Consider the following 23,966-nt stretch of genomic DNA (forward strand, 5'->3'; position numbering starts at 1 on the left):
CCTCCCTCCCTCCCGCCAGCCTGCGGTTTACTGGTGGTACTGAGGAGGTACGTGTGAGTGTCATGTGTGCACATTTAAATCCAAACTTAAAAGGAAGGGAAAAAAGAAAAAAAAAAAGTGACAGCTTTGGACCAAAGCAGCAAGTATTCATAATGAATGGTGGAGTCATCATGAAAGAGCCGGGGCACTTTAAGAAAAACAAACCTCCCTGAGGAAGACAGCTCTGTGGATGCTGTTGAGGTAGGCAGCTTAAAAGACCCTTCATTTCAGAGCCAGCGAGAGGCGAAGCAAGGATTTGATATACAACACAAGCTTTTTTCTTTTTTTTCCCCCTTCCCTTCTTCTTCTTCCTCTGAATCCCATCTTGGCTGAGCCATGGCAAAACTAAATTAGAAAAACCTGCAGAGCATTGAGAGTCCAAATGAAGCACACAGCCAATTTATCACAACAGAGCCCAGTCATCTAATAAGCCCCGTATGTAATAAATGTGCTAAGTGCCCACCTTTAACTTTGGCACACACAGCAGCGGTCACTGGTGGGCGATGGCAGAATCCCTGACAAGGGGATGATGTCAGACTCAGCCTGGAGCTCTCAGCATCTGGCTTACATCACTGGCTTTTAAGGGTGCTGAGCCAAGGTGATAATGTCGAGGTCTCTGAAGGCAAGGCAAACCATTGCTGAACACTTAGAATCCGAAGAGATACCTGTTTACAGATAGTTTTGTAGGCTGAGCCATCACCATGAGAGCAGAGTTGGGGAAACTGGGATGAGAACAGGTTCCTTTCTGCTTTGGAAAAATGAGTGTTTTGTGGAAGAAGAGGCTTCATCAGCATACAGTGTTTCCTAACCAGAGGTGGAGACAGTTCTTAGAGATTTTGTCTTGTAATAGACTATTTTTGTGTTTGGCCAATTAGTAAAGGGAAAAGTTGTGATCCGATAATGCCAAAGGGGGTGGAGAGGTAGGGCATGGCATTCTTAGTTTATCCCTAGGTAACCTTGTGACAACAGGCTTGGGAGTCTAAACGAGAGAATCAGGTTGTAGGTCAATCTTTCATTCTATAAGGACAGCTGGGTCTATAAGGGTGTCTCTGGGGTCCTCTTCATAATTGGATGATCTTGGCAGAGCTGAGCAGGATGTATTCCCAGATCCTTAGATGGCAGTGTGTTTGACACATAAAGAGTAGTTTCTATAGAACAGTGGCTCTCAGTTACAGTAGTATAGTAGAATCTCATGGACAGCTTTAAAAAATATTGATACCTGTGTCGAATCCTATATATATATATATATATATATATATATATATATATATATATATATATATATATATATATATAGAGAGAGAGAGAGAGAGAGAGAGAGAGAGAGAGAGAGAAAGAGATTGGTTTAATTGGTTTGGGGGAAGGTCCAGGGTCAAGATATTTAAAAGCTACAGAAATGATTCCAATATTTAGCTGAGCTTGAAAACCACTGTGGCAGAGTGAAAAGTAGGTCATAGTCCGCAAAACAGGGAAATACTGGAAATCCCCAAATTTTTGAAATTAACCTGGGCAGCAGGAATTAGTCTAAAAAACATTGCCATTTGTGTAGGTCAAAATTATAGAATGTTGGCAATTTCATATGGTTCAAACCAACAGATTAAATTTGTGTGGGTCCTCAGTCTTATAAGATCCCCTGAGTTGGAACTTTGTTCCTAGTTGACAATTACTCTTCTGTATTTCTTTTTATCTAATATATGATTTATAATCTGCCTATATGCTAAATAGATTTAAGATAGCTACAATACAAATACACATGCATACACATGTGTATATAGGGTAGCTAAAATAAATATTAGGAAATGGTCAGAAAATACGTGGGAAAAGGAAATTGTTATTAAAGTTAGTAATTAAGGATAAGATATTAATATAACTGAACACTCGGTATAATTTTGAGCTACTGGAAGTACAAGAAAAAGTGGAATTTATTTTCACTGTCTCTAAAGGCAATGCATATTCATTTTTAAGGACAGCACCAAATTCTGGATAGACTCTATTGTGTAGATTCTAATAAGAAGAGCCTTGAGTGCAAAGTAGATAAATGTTGTTTTTGTTGAAGATGCAGTGATGATTTCAAGGCTATTATATGGAGTCACGGTTCAGTGAAATAATTTTTATGCCAAATAGACTCCCAGAATTCAATAGGGACCTGTCCTCCAGTGAAAAACAGTAGAAGGTATAGTGCCCTGAGAAATGGGTGTACCTTAAGCTGCTAAATCTCAAATCAGCATGCTTTCCCCTTCCTGCATGTATGAAACTGAATCACTGCTAATATTTCATCATGAGTAGTTCTTGTGTCTCCAGTTTTTTTTTTTAAGGGTGAGAATGGGTTTGTGGTTGTTTTCTCTTTGCTTTCTTTACTATCAAGTGTGAATATTTGTGCAACTGATTAGTGGAGTTTGGACATAGTTTGCATCATGGAAAACCTCACCCTACCACCCACTTTGATTTAAATCCATTGAAGATTACTTATTCATTCATCAAACTTCCTTCAAGAACAGATTACATGCCCATCACTGTGCTAATCACTGAAATCTCAACCCTTGCCAGATGGAACTCAGTGTGGTCAGTGAAGACAGCTGAAATGTGGACAGATACTTGGCAAGACACTGTGCTAAGTGTAATGGAAGCGTGGAGAAGATACAGACCAGGCAGAAGGAGAGAAACTCCCCATCAGCCTTCCTAGCCTCCATGGTACCAGAGCAAAGTTTGCAAAGATGCGTGGAGTTTTCAGATGGACAATGGAGAAAGGTACTGAGTGAGCAGATGCCCGGTGGCTTTGTGGAGTAACAGGCAACTTACTGTCACGGGAGCTTAAAGCGCAAGGGTGGGTAGGAAAGAGAAGAGGACACAGTCAGCCAAGGGCAGGGAAAACACAGAAAACATTGCATTCTAGTACAATTTTGCATATAATCTTTATTCATTCCACCAATATTTGAGTGCCAAGTATGTGCCAAACCCGGTGGGGGGAGGGAATAAGTAAAGCCCGATGTCTATTTTTATAAGTTTAAACATTTGCAATGCTGTTGTCATTTTGTTCCACTCTGAGCTAAGTATAACCCAATTCCATTCTTCTGGGTGTTTCAAGCAGAGCCAACAGGCACAAGGCAGCTCTCTGCTATCAGAAATCCTCCCCACCCCATCCCCTGTTCCTATAAAGAAAGGAGAGGCAGCATTGATTATTTTTCATTTAAGTCCTCCTTCTGAGTTTTCGTTTTGTTTTTGGAGGTCCTCCAGGACGTGGGCTAATTTGTATGGTGTGTTTGGGTCAGTTACATCCTTACAAATCTATGTATTTTTTTTTTTTTAAACATCTTTATTGAAGTATAATTGCCTTACAATAGTGTGTTAGCTTCTGCTTTATAACAAAGTGAATCAGTTATACATATACAATATGTTCCCATTTCTCTTCCCTCTTGCATCTCCCTCCCTCCCACCCTCCCCATCCCACCCCTCTAGGTGGTCACAAAGCACCGAGCTGATCTCCCTGTGCTATGCGGCTGCTTCCCACTAGCTATCTATTTTACATTTGGTAGTGTACATATGTCCATGACACTCTCTTACCCTGTCACATCTCACCCCACCCCCTCCCCATATCCTCAAGTCCATTCTCTAGTAGGTCTGTGTCTTTATTCCCGTCTTGCCACTAGGTTCTTCATGGCCTTTTTTTTTTCCTTAGATTCCGTATATATGTGTTAGCATACTGTATTTGTTTTTCTCTTTCTGACTTACTTCACTCTGTATGACAGACTCTAACTCCATCCACCTCATTACAAATACCTCCATTTCATTTCTTTTTATGGCTGAGTAATATTCCATTGTATATATGTGCCACATCTTCTTTATCCATTCGTCTGTCGATGGACATTTAGGTTGCTTCCAGGTCCTGGCTATTGTAAATAGAGCTGCAATGAACATTGTGGTACATGACACTTTTTGACCTATGGTTTTCTCAGGGTATATGCCCAGTAGTGGGATTGCTGGGTCGTATGGTAGTTCTATTTGTAGTTTTTTAAGGAACCTCCATACTGTTCTCCATAGTGGCTGTATCAATTTACATTCCCACCAACAGTGCAAGAGTGTTCCCTTTCCTCCACACCCTCTCCAGCATTTATTGTTTCTAGATTTTTTGATGATGGCCATTCTGACTGGTGTGAGATGATATCTCATTGTAGTTTTGATTTGCATTTCTCTAATGATTAATGATGTTGAGCATTCTTTCATGTGTCTGTAGGCGATCTGTATATCTTCTTTGGAGAAATGTCTATTTAGGTCTTCTGCCCATTTTTGGATTGGGTTGTTCGTTTTTTTGTTATTGAGCTGCATGAGCTGCTTGTAAATCTTGGAGATTAATCCTTTGTCAGTTGCTTCATTTGCAAATATTTTCTCCCATTCTAAGGGTTGTCTTTTGGTCTTGTTTATGGTTTCCTTTGCTGTGCAAAAGCTTTTAAGTTTCATTAGGTCCCATTTGTTTATTTGTGTTCTTATTTCCATTTCTCTGGGAGCTGGGTCAAAAAGAATCTTGCTGTGATGTATGTCATAGAGTGTTCTGCCTATATTTTCCTCTAAGAGTTTGATAGTGTCTGGCCTTACACTTAGGTCTTTAATCCATTTGGAGTTTATTTTTGTGCATGGTGTCAGGGAGTGTTCTAATTTCATACTTTTACATGTACCTGTCCAATTTTCCCAGCACCACTTATTGAAGAGGCTGTCTTTTCTCCACTGTATATGCTTGCCTCCTTTATCAAAGATAAGGTGACCATATGTGTGTGGGTTTATCTCTGGGCTTTCTATCCAGTTCCATTGATCTATATTTCTGTTTTTGTGCCAGTACCAAACTGTCTTGATTACTGAAGCTTTGTAGTATAGTCTGAAGTCAGGGAGCCTGATTCCCCCAGCTCCATTTTTCGTTCTCAAGATTGCTTTGGCTATTCGGGGTCTTTTGTGTTTCCATACAAATTGTGAAATTTTTTGTTCTAGTTCTGTGAAAAATGCCAGTGGTAGTTTGATAGGGATTGCATTGAATCTGTAGATTGCTTTGGGTAGTAGAGTCATTTTCACAATGTTGATTCTTCCAATCCAGGAACATGGTATATCTCTCCATCTATTTGTATCATCTTTAATTTCTTTCATCAGTGTCTTATAATTTTCTGCATACAGGTCTTTTGTCTCCTTAGGTAGGTTTATTCCTAGATATCTTATTCTTTTTGTTGCAATGGTAAACGGGAGTGTTTTCTTAATTTCACTTTCAGATTTTTCGTCATTAGTGTATAGAAATGCAAGCGATTTCTGTGCATTAATTTTGTATCCTGCTACTTTACCAAATTCATTGATTAGCTCTAGGAGTTTTCTGGTAGCCTCTTTAGGATTCTCTATGTATAGTATCATGTCATCTGCAAATAGTGACAGCTTTACTTCTTCTTTTCCGATTTGGATTCCTTTTATTTCTTTGTCTTCTCTGATTGCTGTGGCTAACACTTCCAAAACTATGTTGAATAATAGTGGTGAGAGTGGAAATCTATGTATTTTTGAAACAGGTGAGACCATTGTTTGTCACTCAGATTCAGGCAGAGTGATAGAAAAAAGCAAAGAGGGAAGGAGATAGATGGGTCTGACATTGCATTCACACTGGAAGAACTGAAAATAGACGTGAAGCAAGCCTTGGAGCAGTAACCACTAGTCCTACCCTAGCTGGCTGTTTCAATGCTCCCAAAGTGGCCGAGTTCCAGTATCACCTCACTGGGGCTCTGCCTGAAATCCTGTGTGAGGCTGGGATAGTGCGAATATTCCTTGCATCCCACAGGATCTGGTTCCTATTGTCTGCTGCCTATGCTTCTCTCTCCACAGCACCTCGAGTAGATGGTATTGTGATCATGGTCGTAAGTATTATTAATGATAGCAGCCATGACAACAAGTCAAGGCCCGGTCACTGGCTTTGATGTCAACAAGAGAAAAGGGAGGTTTTCATTTGTTTCAAATGAAAACAGATGCATATGGGTAGAGCTAGCATTAAGCAGAACAGTAGAATGGTGGTTTTCGTTTTGGGGGTTCCCTCATTCCCCACAAGTTTCTCTCTTAGGCAACCCTTCCCTCAGTAATTCTCCCCATGTGATGAGCAGGGAGGCGGCCCTCCTCCAGCGTCTGTTCATCTCTCCTTACCATCCAGGCTCTTCCTGCTTTTTCCTGAGAATGGTTTTGTGAATGAGAGAACCCAAAGGGAAGATGTCCCCTCAGCTTGAAAGCCTGCTTTCTCAGAGAGTGTCACTGTCATTGTCTAAGCCGGGGGCGATTTTAGAAGTAGAGAAAAATCTGCTCACTCACCAATATCTCTACCTTATGCCTGAAACTTCCAGCAAGTGAGTCGCCAATCAACTCGGCTCAATCCTATTCAGTTCATAATGATACTGAGGGTTCGTCGCTAGCATGTGTAAAACACTGTTAGATGTACAACTCTATGTCCAGCCGGGATTGTACTCATTTTAAATACTCCGTGTAGTTTACTTTTTGCTCTGCTTGGATCTTGAAAAAATGAAGTGTACATGAAGGATTCGAGATACACTAGACGTAGCCATTGCCTTTAAGAAGACTGTCAAGGTGGAGGAATTGTGAATGAGGTCGTCTGTGCTCTTTGGGGGGCAGGAGTATAAATAAAGGTGCCGCCACCCAACCCAGGCTCACCTGGCTCCCATTCCTTACGTCTCATGCTCTGTCTCTCCCTGGCCCAGTTGGGCTTATTCCCGGCTGGCTCCACTGTCCACCTCCACGGCCCTCTCTCACCTTTCTCACAGCTGCTTCTTTCAATTCCTCGGTGCCTGGGTCTCTCCTCCTTCCCAAGCGTCTCCCAGTTCCAGCTCCGCCCCCCAGATAGTCTCAATTGTTCCTTCCTCCCTGCACTTGGACTCCTTTGGCTTCTTTGGTTCTGGAATCTGTTCTTAGATTAGAATGTGGATCGACAGATTGGAGCATCTTGATCTATGGCACTGACCCTTCCCCCACCTCTTCTGCCCTCATCTCTCCTTCCTGATTCCTTTTGGGAAGGTCAAACCTTCCCCAAAGGAAAGGCCCATGTCCTTCCATTTTGGGGCTCTCTCTAATGCAGTCCTTATTACAGTGACTATTTTTGCTTTCTTAGGTCTGATTTCTGAGTCCCTCAACTAGACTACAACTGCATGGCCTCTCGAGGGGTCCCACTTTCTGGGCTCTGGAGTAGGGGTTCCTGGGTTGAATCCTTCCTGACTGCCGGCAAAGTAGTTTTTTCTTCGTGCTTTTATTTCTTCTTGTTTAAGAAGTGTCCACCGCATAGTGTCCTTGTGAGCGTTCAGTGAGATGATACATGTAAAGCACTTTAACAATGCTGGACATAAAAGAATATATATATTTATTATTATTATCATTATTATTTATTATCTATAGAAGGAGATCTTGCTAGGCCAGGAGGGATACTGGGACCCTGTGTGTCTCCTTGCTCCAGATCTTAATCTTTTAGGTCTGTGACTAAGAGCATAAAACCTGAGGTGGTAAATGCAGTGTTGGGCTCCTGGAGTTTTAGACTTTTTTCTGGAGGTTTATAGCAGAACCAGAGTTGGTTGGGAAGAGATTAGAGCTCTATTGTTGCTTTAACACTTCTATGTAAATTCTTGCAGGATAAAAAATACTTGGTAATTATATGTGGTTGGTTTAAGAGAACACTTTTCCTCATAAAAAAATAATACCTTGACCTTGAAGAAAGAAGTTATTTGGCATTTACTTTCAGAAATGGCAGGCAGATTTATCGGCAGAGGCAGTAACAGATTAAAGTCCAGGAGGACAGAGGGATAGAGGATTCAAACACGGTTTAAAATATTACTTAAACTTAATGTTGTATTTATACATTTAATTCATTTCTATTAGCTACCAAGATATTTAACATAAAATAATTAGAATCTCAAGATGGAAATCAAAGTGGCCACAATTTTAATTAAACCATCTCCTAGGGAATTAGGCTGCATAATGAGAGGTAGCCTGGTGTAGTGATGAGAGTCAGGGGGCTAGAGGTACTGCCACCAACTTGTGGATGCTTGGGCAAGTCACCTTATCTTGAGTCCAACACCAAAGAGTTTATTTGTTGGTTGACTCCCTCCCCAACACTTTTTTTTTTTTTAACAAAATAGAATTCTTTTTTTTTTTTTTCCTCTAAAGGAAATCTTGTATAGAATCCTAATATAGAAAGGAAAGTAAAATTAGCCTCTCCTATTCCCTCTCCCCTGTACCAGCCAAGCCCCTCACTGGTATCCCCCCTGGCCACTAAAGCCCCGAGGTATCCTAGAACAGGAACTCCACAGAACATACTGTGAAAAATTGCCTAGGGGATCTTGATCTTTCCTTCCAGCTATAACATTCTATGATTCTGATTCTAATATGTCCCTATCCTACATTTCACAATCTTCTGCCCCTTTTGTATTTTATTCAAGGATATTAAAAAAAAAAATCAGTGGAGATGGACTTAGTAAGCAGAAGAAAAGAGAATAAGAAGGAACCTTTTGCCTCACACATCCCTATCCCTCCCCTCTCATCTCCTTTCTGTTCTTCATGTCCAAGGCTCTAGCTGGATTTGTGACTCCAGACTTGCCTGGGGCTACTATGCATTGTGATGAGTTTGACTTAGAAAAATTGATAAAACTCTCCTTCCTTCACTGTCCTACTCAGTCTCTGCTTCCCAGGTCCAGATTTCTAGTCCTTGGTGAGCAGCCTGGCAGGTCTTGGGCCACTCACATCCTGGTTCCTATGGGCAACTGGCCAAGGTTACAAGGCCAGGGGAATGTGATAACTTCTTTCTTACTTTCTTGAATGCTGAGCCTGGCCAAGATCTAATGTTGGCATTATATGTTGAAGAATAATCAATTATCAATTAATGAGATTGTGAATAAATGAGATATTATATGAAAAGGACTTGGCAAGCTGCTTCACCTCAGTAATGTTGCCTTTCCCTCGTCTTCCAAATTTTTCTTCCCTTTGGGCCTATCCAAGGGAACTATAACCATAGATAAGGCCTACAGGATGTCAGTCAAGTTGCTGGGTGACTCTAGTCCCTTTTAAGACTATGTTTAGCCACTGGCTAGACATATATTATAACCTTTGTAAATCCTTGTTAAAAGCAAGGTGAGATGTACCCATCACGGGCATTCATGCAAACAAGATTGCCAAATAGTTAAATATACTTCTTTCTCAATTGTCACTTTTTCCACAGTTAGTAGCAAATCTGCTCTTTCTTTAAAACCATCTTTTACGGAAGTAATTCCTTCTTTAGTTCATATAAAGGAGGGAACATTCTTAGTGTCAAATAATAGAATTGCTTCAAAACTGTATCTCATTATAAACTATTATTTCAATTGCCTTTAACAATTTGCAAATTTGTGCCTTGGGACTGCTTAACTACTGTGCTCAATTGCCCAAATGTGGATTTGGCAGAGGAAGAGATGGGGCATCGGAAGGGATGCCTCCATGAAAATATCCTCATGACTACGTTCAGCTGTATTTAAATACTAAGAATGTTGATAGAAAACCAGGTCTGGGTTTTAAAATACCTAATCTTATAATGGACCTCACTAGTTCACATTGTACTGACCTGTCCAATGCTGTTCAGTGATTACGAAAAGGTGATTATTTCTCTGGGAGGTTCTGCCCCATGCCAGGAAATTAGACATGGCAAGCGGAGTGGGCTGGATTTCAGCTCCCACATACTCCATTGCAGACTCTTGTGCAGGGTACAGCCCAAACATATATGCTGGCTCTTGGGCGAGGCTGGCCTGATCACTAATCTGCAACAGTTCCAAAGGAAGGGAGGAGGTAACAACAGACTGAATCCTTAATTGTTTAATGGTTTCATTTTTCCTACTAAGTCCAAGGCTGCAGCTCTCCTCTGTCCCCTCTCCAGACCAGGACATTTCAGGTAATTTTTTCCAGTTTTGCTGTCTCTTGACCTTGACCTTCACACTTTTTGTTGGATTCCACTGAGTTCTGTCCTTTGGGTCATCTTCCTTTTGTCTGTTTCATTGGTATTAAAAACATCTCCAATTTCATTGGAGATGTTTGTGTATTTGTTTTCATTTTTATTTTACAAGTAATTTGTAGAAATCACAGAAAAATCAGAAAATATATACCATAGACATTAAAAAAGAAAAAAATCACCTCTAATCTTAATTATAGGAGATGACCTATCACTGTCAATATTTTGGCATATACTCTTCTCAACTTTCTTATATTTAAATCTGTGTATAGAAATCATCTTTAAAATATTTTCTAACAGAAATACCTGTCTTTTAAAATGCAGTTGTGTCTCAGAAGGTTTCTCCCAGATAAAAAGGAAACCCAGAATAGTTTTCAACATGGAACATTATAAAAGAACAAACTATTCTTCTTCATAAGTATTTTCAGCAAATTGTACTATAATTTCAGACCTGTGATCTATATCCACCATACTGAATCCAAAGTATGGTCCATGCTTTAAAAAAATGGCACAGTAATCCCTCCAACTTCATGAACCAAGATCTGTTATCTCCAAGCTGGACTGGATCCCTGGGGCTAGGGCGCAAATAGGGAAGCATAACCCACTCACGCAAATAAAAATAAGATCCTTGTTAATCTTCCTCCAGATGTGCTGTGGCTACCCAGTGCACTCATGGACTTTTATTTCACAACAGCTGGATCAATACCCAACTTTTGCCTGCATCATATTAATCGAGTCTTATGATTAGAATCCTACATTATTGATTTCAACAGCTGCTTCAGTGAAAATTTGGGAAGCACTTATTTGAAGTCTAAAAAATAAGAAAGCAGGACATTGCATCATTGAAGTGACTTCATTTCTAGAAGTTTATGTTTTAATAATTACATATGTGCAGTCTGCTCTCATTACTTGTAGCTCTTAAAAAGGTAGTACTAGGAAATCTGTTGGATTACTGTAGTATCTTTGGATAGTAACCACAGAATCCTTTATATTAGGGATTTTATCTTAACAACTGCAATGTGGTTTTCTAGTTTAAATTTTAAACTGAATAAATAAATTGTGAAAAATGCAAAAAAACAAAAATGCCAATTGCTTCAGAGAACATGCAATTTTCATTGTGCTTCAATAATTCTTATTAAATCCTGCTGCTAAATAAAAGAACAAGCATTTGTGTACAAATACACACACACACATGCACACATATTTACAATATGGTTTCCTAAAAATTAAAGACAGAGAGATAGAAGGACAGAGAAATAATGGAGATATAGGAAAAAATTGTGCCATGGTGATAATTTAAGGTTACAATTTTTTTTTTTTTTTTGTATATCAGTTTCTTAGGACACGTGATTACACTAGAAAAATATATCTTGTCAACTGTCTTTACAGTTCCTAGAGAAGACTGTGTGTGTGTATGTGTGTGTGTGTGTGTGTGTGTGTATAAGAAATGGGAGAATGTTGGTCTTCTCAACCCAATTAAAATTTAACACTTGTCTCTTTTTAGCTGACATCCTCATTTTAGGGGAAAGAGTGAGGAAATACAATGCAAAGATGCTCTTTACAAAATAAAGATATTTCCTTCCTTCTCTAACTTGGTTTTGGCACAGCTGATAGCTCACACAAAGACACTTGGGATACACTTTTAGGCTATAGTGTTCTGAAATCCCCATGAAAAAACTCCTTACCAGTTTATTTATATTTATTTTTTGCTAAGGAAATGTTCTTGATGCTGGCAAATTGGTCTGCTTCTTAAGATTCATGTTGGTGCTTCTCTGATGGCCTCTATTACCCAATTTAAATACACAATAGTGAGACGGTTTGAACACACCATGTTAATCCAGCATCAGAGACCTCTGCGAGGCTGTTTGTTAAAAGAAAATTGTACCTGTTAAGAACTGGAAAGAGGCACACAGTTGCTGTTAACTACTTTACCAAATTGATTCTGACTCACTCGTTTCAAAATGAAAATTGAAATGCTTTTGCCTTTTTTTTTTTTTTTTTTTTTTTGGTGAGAATTTGCTTTACTTAGCACTTAAGTGGGTATCATTTCTTGTGATTACAGAAAAATGCATCATAACTTTTGATTATGCTGCTATTAAGGATGCACGGTAGCAATTGCTAGCACCCGTAAAGTACTGCTGGTGGGTTCTGTGTAACTCATTTTTATTTGGAATTGAGTGGAGGAGGAGGGCATGGATGAAATCACTCAAAGCTTGACTTACATAATGAACTCATTATGAACTCAGTCACCTGGGAGTGGAAGGAGCTAGAAGGGAAGAGGTTTTGTTAATAGATATTTTCTCCACTTCAACCCCTGTCCCAACTGCCACCCAATTATACAAAAAACTCCCATCAGCCATTCCTACACTTACTCGTTTCTTTAATAAATATATACAGAGGTCTACTATGTACAGGATGCTGACTAGATATGGTGGGGTCAAAATAAAGGAATATCATTTGAGGGGATATAAATTCTGAGGGAGCTTATAATACAGGGTAAAAGATATCTGCATAATAATTTATGCACATAAATTATAAAAATAATAATTTATATGGCATACATTAAAAGTAAATTAGATTAAAGGTGGAAAAGATGACAGAAGCCTGGATTTCTGGAGAATTAGCTTTAGTCCTCCCATTACATTGTAAATGTCATGAGACCAGGGATTACGTCTATCTTGTTTCCTGCATTATCTAGATCACACAACCTAGGATGTAGTAAGCACTTAATAAAGATCCGTTCAGTAATGAATAGCACACAGTAGTGTGCTTGCAAGGGCTAATTGTGTGCGTGTCTTCTCAACTCTGTGTTCAGTGGTATCATGTTGGTAGCTTGAAACTGGTCATGGTGGGGGTATTTACACTATAGAAACTGGCAAACATAACAAGGAAAGGTTTTCTTTCCTAATAGCTGATTGTTAAACATTGACCAGGACACCATGGCCACAAAGCCTTTCTTTACTTTATACACATCTTGAGATAAATAGATAGATAGATAGATGATAGATAGATAGATAGATAGATAGATAGATAGATATAGCAAAATCTATATCTTGCTATATCTATCTATCTATCTATATCTAGGTATAGCAAAATATTAACAGTGATAGGTTATTGGAAATGTCCAGTTCCAAAGTAACCATCTTGTGAACTGGGCTGGCCACCAGAAGGCCTCCTTTTACCTTGGCTCAAGGCAAGCTGAAACAACTTTTCTTTTGTCCTAGACCTGCAATGCTTACCTAGTCAATGAGAGAAAGCAAGTCCAGAAAATTGTTCTCTAAAGAAGAGTAAGTTGGCAGTATTTCTCTATTCAGTGCTTGCCTATCCTATGTGTCTCATGTCTTTCAAAGCAACAGCCTCAGTCTGCTTCCCAATCTGAGAGAATAAAACCTGAATGAACACAGCCCTTGGTGGGCTGAATGTTGAAACATGCTGAGTTATCACAGTGAGTTCCCTGACTTCAGCATTGTGGCTCAGTAAAAAATCCTTGCCCTAGATCCTGATGTAACCATCACATTGGGAGAAGCTGGTAAAGGTGGAGAAAGGAAAGAGAAAAAGCAGGCATACTGAACAGATAGTAGGATGTGAGTGACAGCACAGAGGTGGAAAGACCTGGGATATATCCAGTGAGCAGCCCAATCTGCAGGAGTAGGCAGTGAAGGGCTTTGACGTCAAGGCCTAGGAGTCTGGCCTTTATTTGGCAACAGGGAGCCCATGAAAGGCTTCTGATTTCCTTGGTAAGACCACTCTTGGTGGTGGTGTGCAGGATGGCTTGGGCAGAGTACAGAGAGACTAAAGGCAAGGTGGCAATTGTCCTGTCCAGGACAAACATACAAGGGGTCTGAGATAGGATGATGGCAATAGAGTTAGAAAGGCATAAATTTATTTTAGCATTAAAAGCTCATGTGGAAGCGTATTGAATGTGGGAGGTGAGAGAAAGATGAGGGTGACACCAGGTTTTTAAAACTGGTTGACTAGGAAAACAATTACTCAATTAACAACAAATAAACAAATTAAAAAAAAAAGATACAACCCCCCCCAAAAAAAACCCCAAAAAACAATAAAAAAGAAAACTTCTGAGACAAATTTCATGGCAGATACTACACTCAGCATCTATTTCCATCCCTTTTCCTCTTTTCTTTGTCATCATAGATAGAAAGCTAGAATCTCACCTCCTCAGATTCCTGTGCTATGTGAGAGAGTGGTCATGTGATGAGGTGGCCACGTGACAGGGCACTGAATAATGAAACATAAGTGGAAGTCTGTTACTGAGAGAGGTGCCACCATTTCCAGCATCTGTCCTTTCTTCTTCTGCCTGAAAAGCAGATATGATTGCTAGAACTATAGTTAGTGTCCCTGGAACATAGAGGAAAATCCAAGAGTATTTCAGAGATCACAGCCCTGGTATCCTTGATTTGCCAAACTAAAGCCAGTGCTTTCCTACCTCTGGACTTCTTGTTGCTGAAAAAGAAAAAAGAGAAAAGAAATTGAACTCAATGCTGTCTAATTAATACAACTGGTACCAATGTTGAATTCAGATTTAGACATGTTAAATTTGAGAGTAACAATAGAATACCCAGGTAAAACGTTTCAACAGAGGTTTGAAAATTATAAGCTAGCTTCACATTAAAATTACCTAGAGAGTTAAAAAAGAAAAACCATACCTGGGTCCACCCAGGCTAATTGAATCAGAAACTGAGAGTGGGTCACTTAACCTCTCAGAGGTGGGGATGATCTGACAGTAGAGCAAGAAGTCAAGAGTCCTAGCCTGGTTGCCTCTATTTCCACAAAGAATTAGGAGGTAAAATCATAAGCAGAAATACTGGGCTGGGAAACTTGAGGACTGTTTGAAATCGCTCTTGTTTTAAAAGTTTTTTTTTAAATTGAAGTATAGTTGGTTTACAATGTTGTGTTAGTTTCAGATATACAGCAAAGTGATTCATATATATATATATTCATATATAGAACATATATATTATATATATTCATATTCTTTTCCATTATGGTTTTTTACAGGATATTGAATATAGTTCTCCATGCATACAGTAGGACCTTGTTGTTTATCTATTTTATATATAGTAGTTTGTATCTGCTAATCCCAAACTCCTAATTCATCCCTCCCGACTCCGTTTCCCCTTTGTTAACCATAAGTTTGTTTTCTAAGTCTGTGAGTCTGTTTCTGTTTTGTAAATAAGTTCATTTGTATCATTTTTTTAGATTCCACATATAAGTGATGTATGATATTTGTCTTTCTCTGTCTGACCTACTTCACGTAGTATGATCATCTCTAGGTCCATCTATGAAATAGTTCTTGAAGGGGATGGGAGAGATTACTATCCAGGGACCTATGGAAAAATTTCCAGGAACCATGGAGGGGGGTTGGGAAGATGAAGTCAGAAACGAAGAATCTGTAGAACCAATTCAAGTGATTTGGAATTTTCTCCAGTAGAGGTTGAAGGTCTAGGTTTAAGATCAGAGAAGGAAAATAGTTGCATTGATTTCAGCGTTGGCCGATTGAGTACAGAGGAAAGACAAAAGGCAAGTTGGTTGAGGATGTTAACAAGAAGAGAGGCTGATGATGTAAACCATGTTTTATGGGCCAGATAAGTAAGGAAATAAAATCAACAGGAAGCAAATAAATTTGGGAGAAAATCAGGATCAAAAAAATGGTTCTCTGGGTGAAATTTGAACAACAGATATTATACACATTGGGGAATGGGGGAGTTAGAAGATTAAGAGTTCTTGATTGAGGCAAGTGTAGTGTGCTGGCATTCTTTAAATTAAGGGTTACAAAGTAGAGTAGTTCCCTGTGACATCGAGGTCCAGGGTGTGGCCCTTTGTCTGAATGATTCCAAAGGAGTTAACAACGACTGAAATTGAAGAAGGAGGGAACTGAGAGAAAGTTGCTGGATCATCCTCTTTACAGGAAAACTGAAGCCACCACGGATGATTATGAAATCTCAATTAGAGCAGTTGACTCAACCAAGACCAAAGTCTTCAGTCAATATGAGGGGCTGACTGGGAAGTGGGCAGGTGATAACAAAGTGAAGAGTAGAAGAACCAGCCAGATGTCTTAAGGCTCTACAGGGAAGATATTCACACAAGGGTAGGGAGAAAATGTTTGGAAAAGAGGGACACCTTGTAACTCTGATGGGGAGGGAAGGAGAGCATGAGAATGAGAACATACAGAGGGATCTAAAAGGGGAAGCAGCTAAGTTAGACTTATTGTCAGAGGGGTTTTAGAGATGGAAGGACACTAGGGATCACCTAATCCAAACGTCTTGTTTCAAATGGTGAAACAGAAACTCAGAGGGGGCCAGCAGTTCTCAAAGTGACACCACTAGTTAGCATAATCTGGGTTTATCCATCTGCTGGTTATTGGTTATTAATTAATCAAATATTTATTGAGCAATCAGGGCCAAGATTCAGGGTTACCAAAATGAATAAGCTCAGAACTTGTCCGCAGGGAACTCATAGCATTGTGGGACAAGTGGACAAAGTCTGAAAATAATTCAAATATAGTGTTATACAGGGCAGGAGAGGGCCTTACAAAGGTTGATGTGGAAGTACAGGGATGAGCCTCTTGCCTGGGGGAGGGAGTAGAGCTGTGTGATTGTGATAGGGGTCTTGGTGGCATCAGAGCAACATAGATAGAACACAGTATGTGACTGAGAAAATTAGACAAAGGTGCTTTTTCTTTCAGGCCAATGCAACACTCAGTCAAGGCACGGAGCTTGTCACATTGACTCTGACCTAGATTTCCTCCAGCTGCCACCCTCCTCCTCTCAACCTTCACAATTATGAGTGGCAGTCATGCGTAAGAGGTAGGGAGAATACTGGTATCAAGGGAGATGTCCCAAAGGAGATGGGGAACATTTGAACAATCTCTGCCTCCAAGTCCAAAGCTCCATCTGACTTCTGATAGTTAAAGGAGCTAAGCATCATCTTTTCTACAAAGGAGGAGGCTGAGCCATCTACTTGGAGTAAGGACATTAGGTAGTGGAGGAGAATTGGAAACTGACAATTGTGGGAAACACTAGAAACAGGTGTCATGGAGATTTAAAATAAGAAAACAAAGGATGGGATGTACTGTTATTAAGTTTACATCGAAGCAATTTTTTAATTTTTGCCCGCACCACGAGGCTTTTGTGTGATCTTACTTTCCTGACCAGGGATTGAACCCGGGTCCTCGGCGGTAAAAGAACTGAGTCCTAACCAATGGACCGCCAGGGAATTCCCCAAAAGCAATTTTTAGTCTTTCAGTTCATCCATCCTGTGGTCAAGTCCATGCAGCTCCTCCACGCCCAAAAGGGGGGGTGATAGGATGATGATTTGGAGACCTTGGTTATTGTAAATGGTAAAGTGCTTTAGACCCAAACAAGACCTACTTTTCCTGGCTATGCAGGTACGGCTACAGAGTAGTTTTTCTTACAGAAATAAAAGATAAAATGTAACAAGAGACATGAGAAAAAAGTGTTAACTGGTCAAAGTGAAACTATATTAGAGGCAAGTTATCAGTGAAAATAGGTTAGGTAATGTGTTTGCAAGCTTCAAATCTCAGTGGCCCCAAATAATAAAGGCTTATTTCTCTTGTTGCTACATTGGCAACATAGGGATTCTGTTTCACATCATCCCCAGTCAGAGATGCAGACTGAAGAAGCTCCTGTCATCTAGAGATTACTGGATACTGAGGAAAACGAAGAGAGACAATGTGCAGGGTTTGCACTGGGAATAAAATCATTCTGTCCTGAAGCAACACGTGTCTCTTCTGTTCAATTTTATTGGTCAAAGCAAGCCATGTGGCCATGCTCAACTTCATGGTAGTAGGGAAGTACAATCCTACATGTGCTAGAAAGGAGAAGAACTGGAATATATAGTGAATAGAATGAAGATTACCAGATACACTTCTTATAGCACCTCTGAGAGCCCACTGGTTTCCTGTTTCTCCCTTCATCAACCTACTCTACATACTTCTACCATAGTAACCTTCCTAAAATGGAAAATTCCTCTTCCTATAAACTTCCACAGCTTCTCCTTACCTTCTGAATCAAGTCCCAAATCTTTAGATCTACTTTGCAGGACCATTACCATCTATTCCAGGTCTACTTTTCCAGAGTAATCTGGGATGTCTTCTTTCACTCTCCACGCACTACTCATCTACCCCCACCTCCATCTTTACCATTTAGGTTTTCATTCAGTTTTTTCAAATGTTAGCTTAAATGCCACAATCACCACAAAACAAAGTATTTTGCAATTCTTCCAGTTGGCATCTTGTCAGTGTTTTGTCAGTGCTTCCCAATAAACATTGCTTATATCCCTGCTTTCATAATAGAAGTTTGCATCCATGCCTCTTCCCCATTAGATAATAAGTAATTTGAGGATAGAAACAATAACTTGTTCATCATTATGTGATTCCCTTCCTGCCTTTGTCAAAGTGTCAAGCACAGATCTTGATGCATGACAGGCATTCATTTTATGTTGCCCTCCTTGATTTGATCTGGTTGAGCCTTAATCTATCATGTCCTTCCTGATCCTCTGCTTGTAGTTCCAAGGACGTTCATAGTTAAAGTAGAGTTTCCCTGTTTGTGCTCACTATTAATATTCTGGGTTGGATGTTAGGTATTCAGAGCTCAATTGTTTTTAACTGTTGTGAAAAAAATGGTGCTCTGAAAATGGATAGGGAATGTAATTGGTTGGGAAATCTTTTAGGAAAAAACGAGAAAGAGAAAGAGAGAGAAGACTATATACATACTCTTTTTAAAGAAAACCAGAATGATAGCTACCATCAGACTACTTTTTATAGATAATTTCAGTTTAATTTTTGTTTTTCTCATTAGAATGTGAATGTTTGGAGAAGGTAGAGTACATTGAGACATTTTTATACTTATCATACATGCACTGTCATGCTCAATACAACTGAGTTTCTTGTCAATTCTGTTAAATCTTGGCTTCTCCCCCATTGTGTTTATAGGTTGTGTTCACATGGGGCTAAATCAGAATGATCATTTTATAATACTGGAAATGTTTGAGACCTCAGACATGATCGATTTGACTTTTTTTTACATTATAGATAAAGAAACTGAGTTATAGGGAGAAGAAGCGACATTATTTTCTTCCAAGTGTGCTATGCAGACATTCAAAGATTCCATCAAGTCTTTTCCTTTTGGAAAGTCTAAAATGCAAAATGATAATACTGACTAATGATCAGACATATTAGTGAAATCAGAGTAATTACTTGCATGAAATTATTGAGTAGATATTAAACGTCAGCTACCTTGCTAACTGCTGGAAATTCAAAGAGGAAGGACATGATTTTCTGTATATAATAGCTCTGAGTCTAGTCTACAATGTGTAAGGTCCCTTGCTGGGTGCTCTGGGGGACTGTTTACCACTTAGTGTCTCATGGAGATGTTTTAAATGCAATTATGCACTCATGTTGCTGAAGTATTTTTCAGTTAAGTACTTTTAAGTTCAGATTATTCATTGAATTCTCTAATTGTTGGTTTAAAAGTTTCAAGATAAATTAGTTCTTTAAGATTAATGAGGGGCCATAATGATGACAAAATGTATATCTAGACTGGATATTCATTTTAACCATAATTTCAAAACAAAATGAACTGACCATGGGCGATGCTTTCCTGGATTGAAAGTCTAGGTTTAAGAACACAAAACTCTATTGCTGAGTTTCAGGACAGAAGCAGCAGTAGCAAAAGTAACAACAGTAACATCAACAAGATCTCAGAAAATTAAAAACAAATTCTTTAAATAGTTATATGTTTTATATTGGATGTGAAAAGAGGAAGGGCTGAATGATAATCAGTATATTTATTTAGAATCAGAGAAGGGCAGAGGACTCAAAAAACATTCGAAGAAATCTCACCTTAGCATTGATCTCAATCACAGAGAAAACGCAAATGTGATTCTGAGGATTATGTTTCACCGAGAGCAAAGGGGAGCAACTAAAAAGAGATGGTGAAGGTGACAATGAGATGGTGGAACTACTCAGGAAATTAAAACCATAATAAGGCACCAGTGGGTTGTGTTTCTGTCCCTTTGCAATAACAGAATGTGAACAAAAGGGTCAGAGGGCAAAGGTTGAAGTTCAGCTTAGAAAATGAGGGCTGTCATGGGGCTCAGGCTGTGCATATGGCAGGTGGAACAAGGCTGACAAATTAGACAGCTCTGGACAACATTCATGGTTGAAAATCGGGTCTCTTCACTTTGCTACAAAAGACTGAGTCTAGTGTAGGTAAGAAAGAGGAGTAGCATCATTTCATGAAGCTTTTAAAATGGGCAATATGCCATCTCAGCTTAGAGGAAGGCAGAAAAGGAGACTGAACAGGGAAAGTGGGTGTTGGGTGTGAGATTGAAAGTGTGAAAGTCAAAAAAGAAAACTAAAGAGAAAAAAAAGAGATGTGAGAGAGAAAAAGAAAGTGCAAGAAGGTAGAGATAAAAATGATGTGAGAGCCAATATGAGCAAGTTAGACTGTGAGAGGAAAAATAAATTGAAAGAGCAAGAAAAAATGTGTTGGGAGGAGATCAATAGACAAAGATGAGAGCTAAAGAGAAAGGGTCAGAGGAAAGAAGACAGGCGAAAGCCAAAAAAGAACAACAAATGCAGACACTCCACTGTAAATTCAGGCCTGTTTCAGTGTGCAGTTTCAAGGGGACTGCTCAGAGCTCTCTGCTGTCAGCCAGGAAGTAAGGAAGGGAGAGTGAGAAGGCAGAGGTAAGAACTGGGTTCAGGCACACAGGTAGGTCCGGTGGATGGAGCTGAGCCCTTAGAATGACAGAGGTGGAAGCTCTCCTTTCCTTATCTACTGCCTGCTAAAACCAGAAGATTGGTCTTTATTTTTTCCCTTTTTTCTTTATCTACTGCATGCTAAAACTGGGAGATTGCTCTTTATTTTTTTCCTTTTTTCCTTATAAGCTATCTTTGTTTCACATGCTCTCCAAAGCCATTAAAATGTTTGTAACAAAGCTTTTCAGTTGGTCTGTGTACAGGTCATAATATTCAGACCAAGAGGTTATTATAAGGAAGGGAGATTACAGGTTTTCCCAAGTGGAGATTTAAGTAATACTTAACAGTCTGGGCCATCTGGTGAATACCATGGAAAACAAATTGCCTTTCATAAGCAGTTTTACTATTGCTACACCATGTTAATTTGGGTGGACAAACTATTCCTTAAGGGGTTTCGTACAGACAAAGAATAGACAGCAGCTTCTCTGTCCTTTCTCTGGCTTCTCAAGACTACAAAATGTCTGTTTTTCAGCCTGTCAGGGCCACAGTGGTTGGGAATATTTATTTGCCTTCTTTTAAGAGTCCAGGTGACACCCACTAATAGATTAAAAGGTATTGGTTGAGCACCTACTATGTGATCAGATGTTATGAAACAGGCACAGAATTATAATTGTCTTATGGACTGTCAGTAAGTATAAATTTACACCCATGAATGTTCTATGTACTCATAAGTGCTTGGCATACACACAAGTGCATTTGTCAAATTCAGTAAATATACACTTAAGATTGTGCATTTCATTGCATTTAACTTTTACTTCGTAAGAAAAACACTGTACATAAATATTGAAACCTATTCACCACTATGCACACTTGCATGCTGAAATATTTGGGGTGAAGAGTACTGATGTCTGCAATTTGCTTAGAAATACATCAAAAATAGGATAGACTGATGGATGGAGAGGGATAGATAGATGAAAAAGTAAGAGCAGCAAATATTAAAATTTAGGTGGTGGTATATAAGTATTCACTATAAAATTCACTTTTGCTATGTTTGAAATTTTTGTATTTATTTCATGAAATAATCAGTAAACAATTAAAAACTAATGATGTAGTACTAACTCTAGGAGTTAAGAGAGTGATGGGGTAAAGAAGGAAAAAAGGGATGTGGACAGAAGGAAGGTAACGAGGTATAATTGTATTAGTTATTTATTGCTGCATAAAAAATTACTGGAAAAATTACAGGTTTAAAACACCCCCCAGAGATTGGCTCAAAATGGCAGAGTAGAAGGATGTGTACTCCTTCTTGCAAGAGCACAAGAATCACAACTAACTGCTGAACAATCATCGACAGGAAGACACTAGAACTCACCAAAAATGATACCCCACATCCAAAGACACAGGAGAAGCTGCAATGAGATGGTAGGAGGGGTGCAATCACAATAAAATCAAATCCCATAACCACTGGGTGGGTGACTCACAAACTGGAGAAAAATAATACCACAGAAGTCCACCCACTGGAGTGAAGGTTCTGAGCCCCATGTCAGGCTTCCCAACCTGGGGGTCCAGCAGAAGGAGGAGGAATTCCCAGAGAATCAGACTTTGAAGGTTAGCGGGATTTGACTGCAGGACTTTGACAGGACAGAGGGAAATAGAGGCTCCACTCTTGGAGGACACACACAAAGTAGTGTGTGCATCAGGACCCAAGGGGAAGGAGCAGTGACACAATAGGATACTGAACCAGACCTACCAGCTAGTGTTGGAGGGTCTCCTGCAGAGGCAGGGGGTGGCTGTGTGTCACCATGGGACAAGGACACTGGCAGCAGAAGTTCTGGGAAGTACTCCTTGACATGAGCCCTCCCAGAGTCTGGCATTAACCCCACCAAAAAGCCTGTAGCCTCCAATGCTGGGTTGCCTCAAGCCAAACAACCAACAGGGAGGGAACTCAGCCCCACTCATCAGCAGACAAGTGGACTAAAGTTTTACTGAGCTCTGCCCACCAGAGCAACACCCAGCTCTACCCACTACCAGTCCCTCCCATCAGGAAGCTTGCACAACCTCTTAGTTAGGCTCATCCATCAGCGGGCAGAGAGCAGAAGCAAGAACTACAATCCTGCAGCCTGTGGAACAAAAACTACATTCACAGAAAGATAGACAAAATGAAAAGGCAGAGGACTACGTACCAGACGAAGGAACAAGATAAAACCCCAGAAAAACAATTAAATGAAGTGGACCTAGGCAACCTTCCAGAAAAAGAATTCAGAATAATGATAGTGAAGATGTTCCAGGACCTTGGAAAAAGAATGGAGGCAAAGATCGAGAAGATTCAAGAAATGTTTAACAAAGACGTAGAAGAATTGAAGAACAAACACCCAGAAGAATTAAAGAACAAGCAAACAGAGATGAACAGTACAATAACTGAAATGAAAAATACACTAGAAGGAATCAATAGCAGAATAACTGAGGCAGAAGAATGGATAAGACGGAATGGTGGAAGACATTGGAAGACACTGGAAGACAGAATGGTGGAATTCACTGCTGCAGAACAGAATAAAAAAAAAGAAAAGAAAAGAAATGAAGATAGCCTAAGAGACTTCTGGGACAACATTAAATGAACCAACATTCACATTATAGGGGTCCCAGAAGAAGAGAGAGAGAAAGGACCCAAGAAAATATTTGAAGAGATTATAGTCGAAAACTTCCCTAAAATGGGAAAGGAAGTAGCCAACCAAGTCCAGGAAGCACAGAGAGCCGAAGGCAGGATAAACCCAAAGAGAAACATGCCAAGACGCATAGTAATCAAACTGAAAAAAATTAAAGACAAAGAAAAATTATTAAAAGCAACTAGGGAAAAATGACAAATAACATACAAGGGAACTCCCATAAGGTTAATAGCTGATTTCTCAGCAGAAACTCTACAAACCAGAAGGGAGTGACACAATATATTTAAAGTGATGAAAGGGGAGAACCTACAACCAAGATTACTCTACCCAGCATGGATCTCATTCAGATTCGACAGAGAAATCAAAAGCTTTACAGACAAGCAAAAGCTAAGAGAATTCAGCACCACCAAACCAGCTCTACAACAAATGCTAAAGGAACTTCTCCAAGTGGGAAACACAAGAGAAGAAAAGGACTTACAAAAACCCAAAACAATTAAGAAAATGGTAATAGGAACATACATATAGATAATTACCTTAAATGTGA

This window comes from Balaenoptera ricei, chromosome 1 (genome assembly GCF_028023285.1).
Source record: "Balaenoptera ricei isolate mBalRic1 chromosome 1, mBalRic1.hap2, whole genome shotgun sequence".
Taxonomy (NCBI): domain Eukaryota; kingdom Metazoa; phylum Chordata; class Mammalia; order Artiodactyla; family Balaenopteridae; genus Balaenoptera; species Balaenoptera ricei.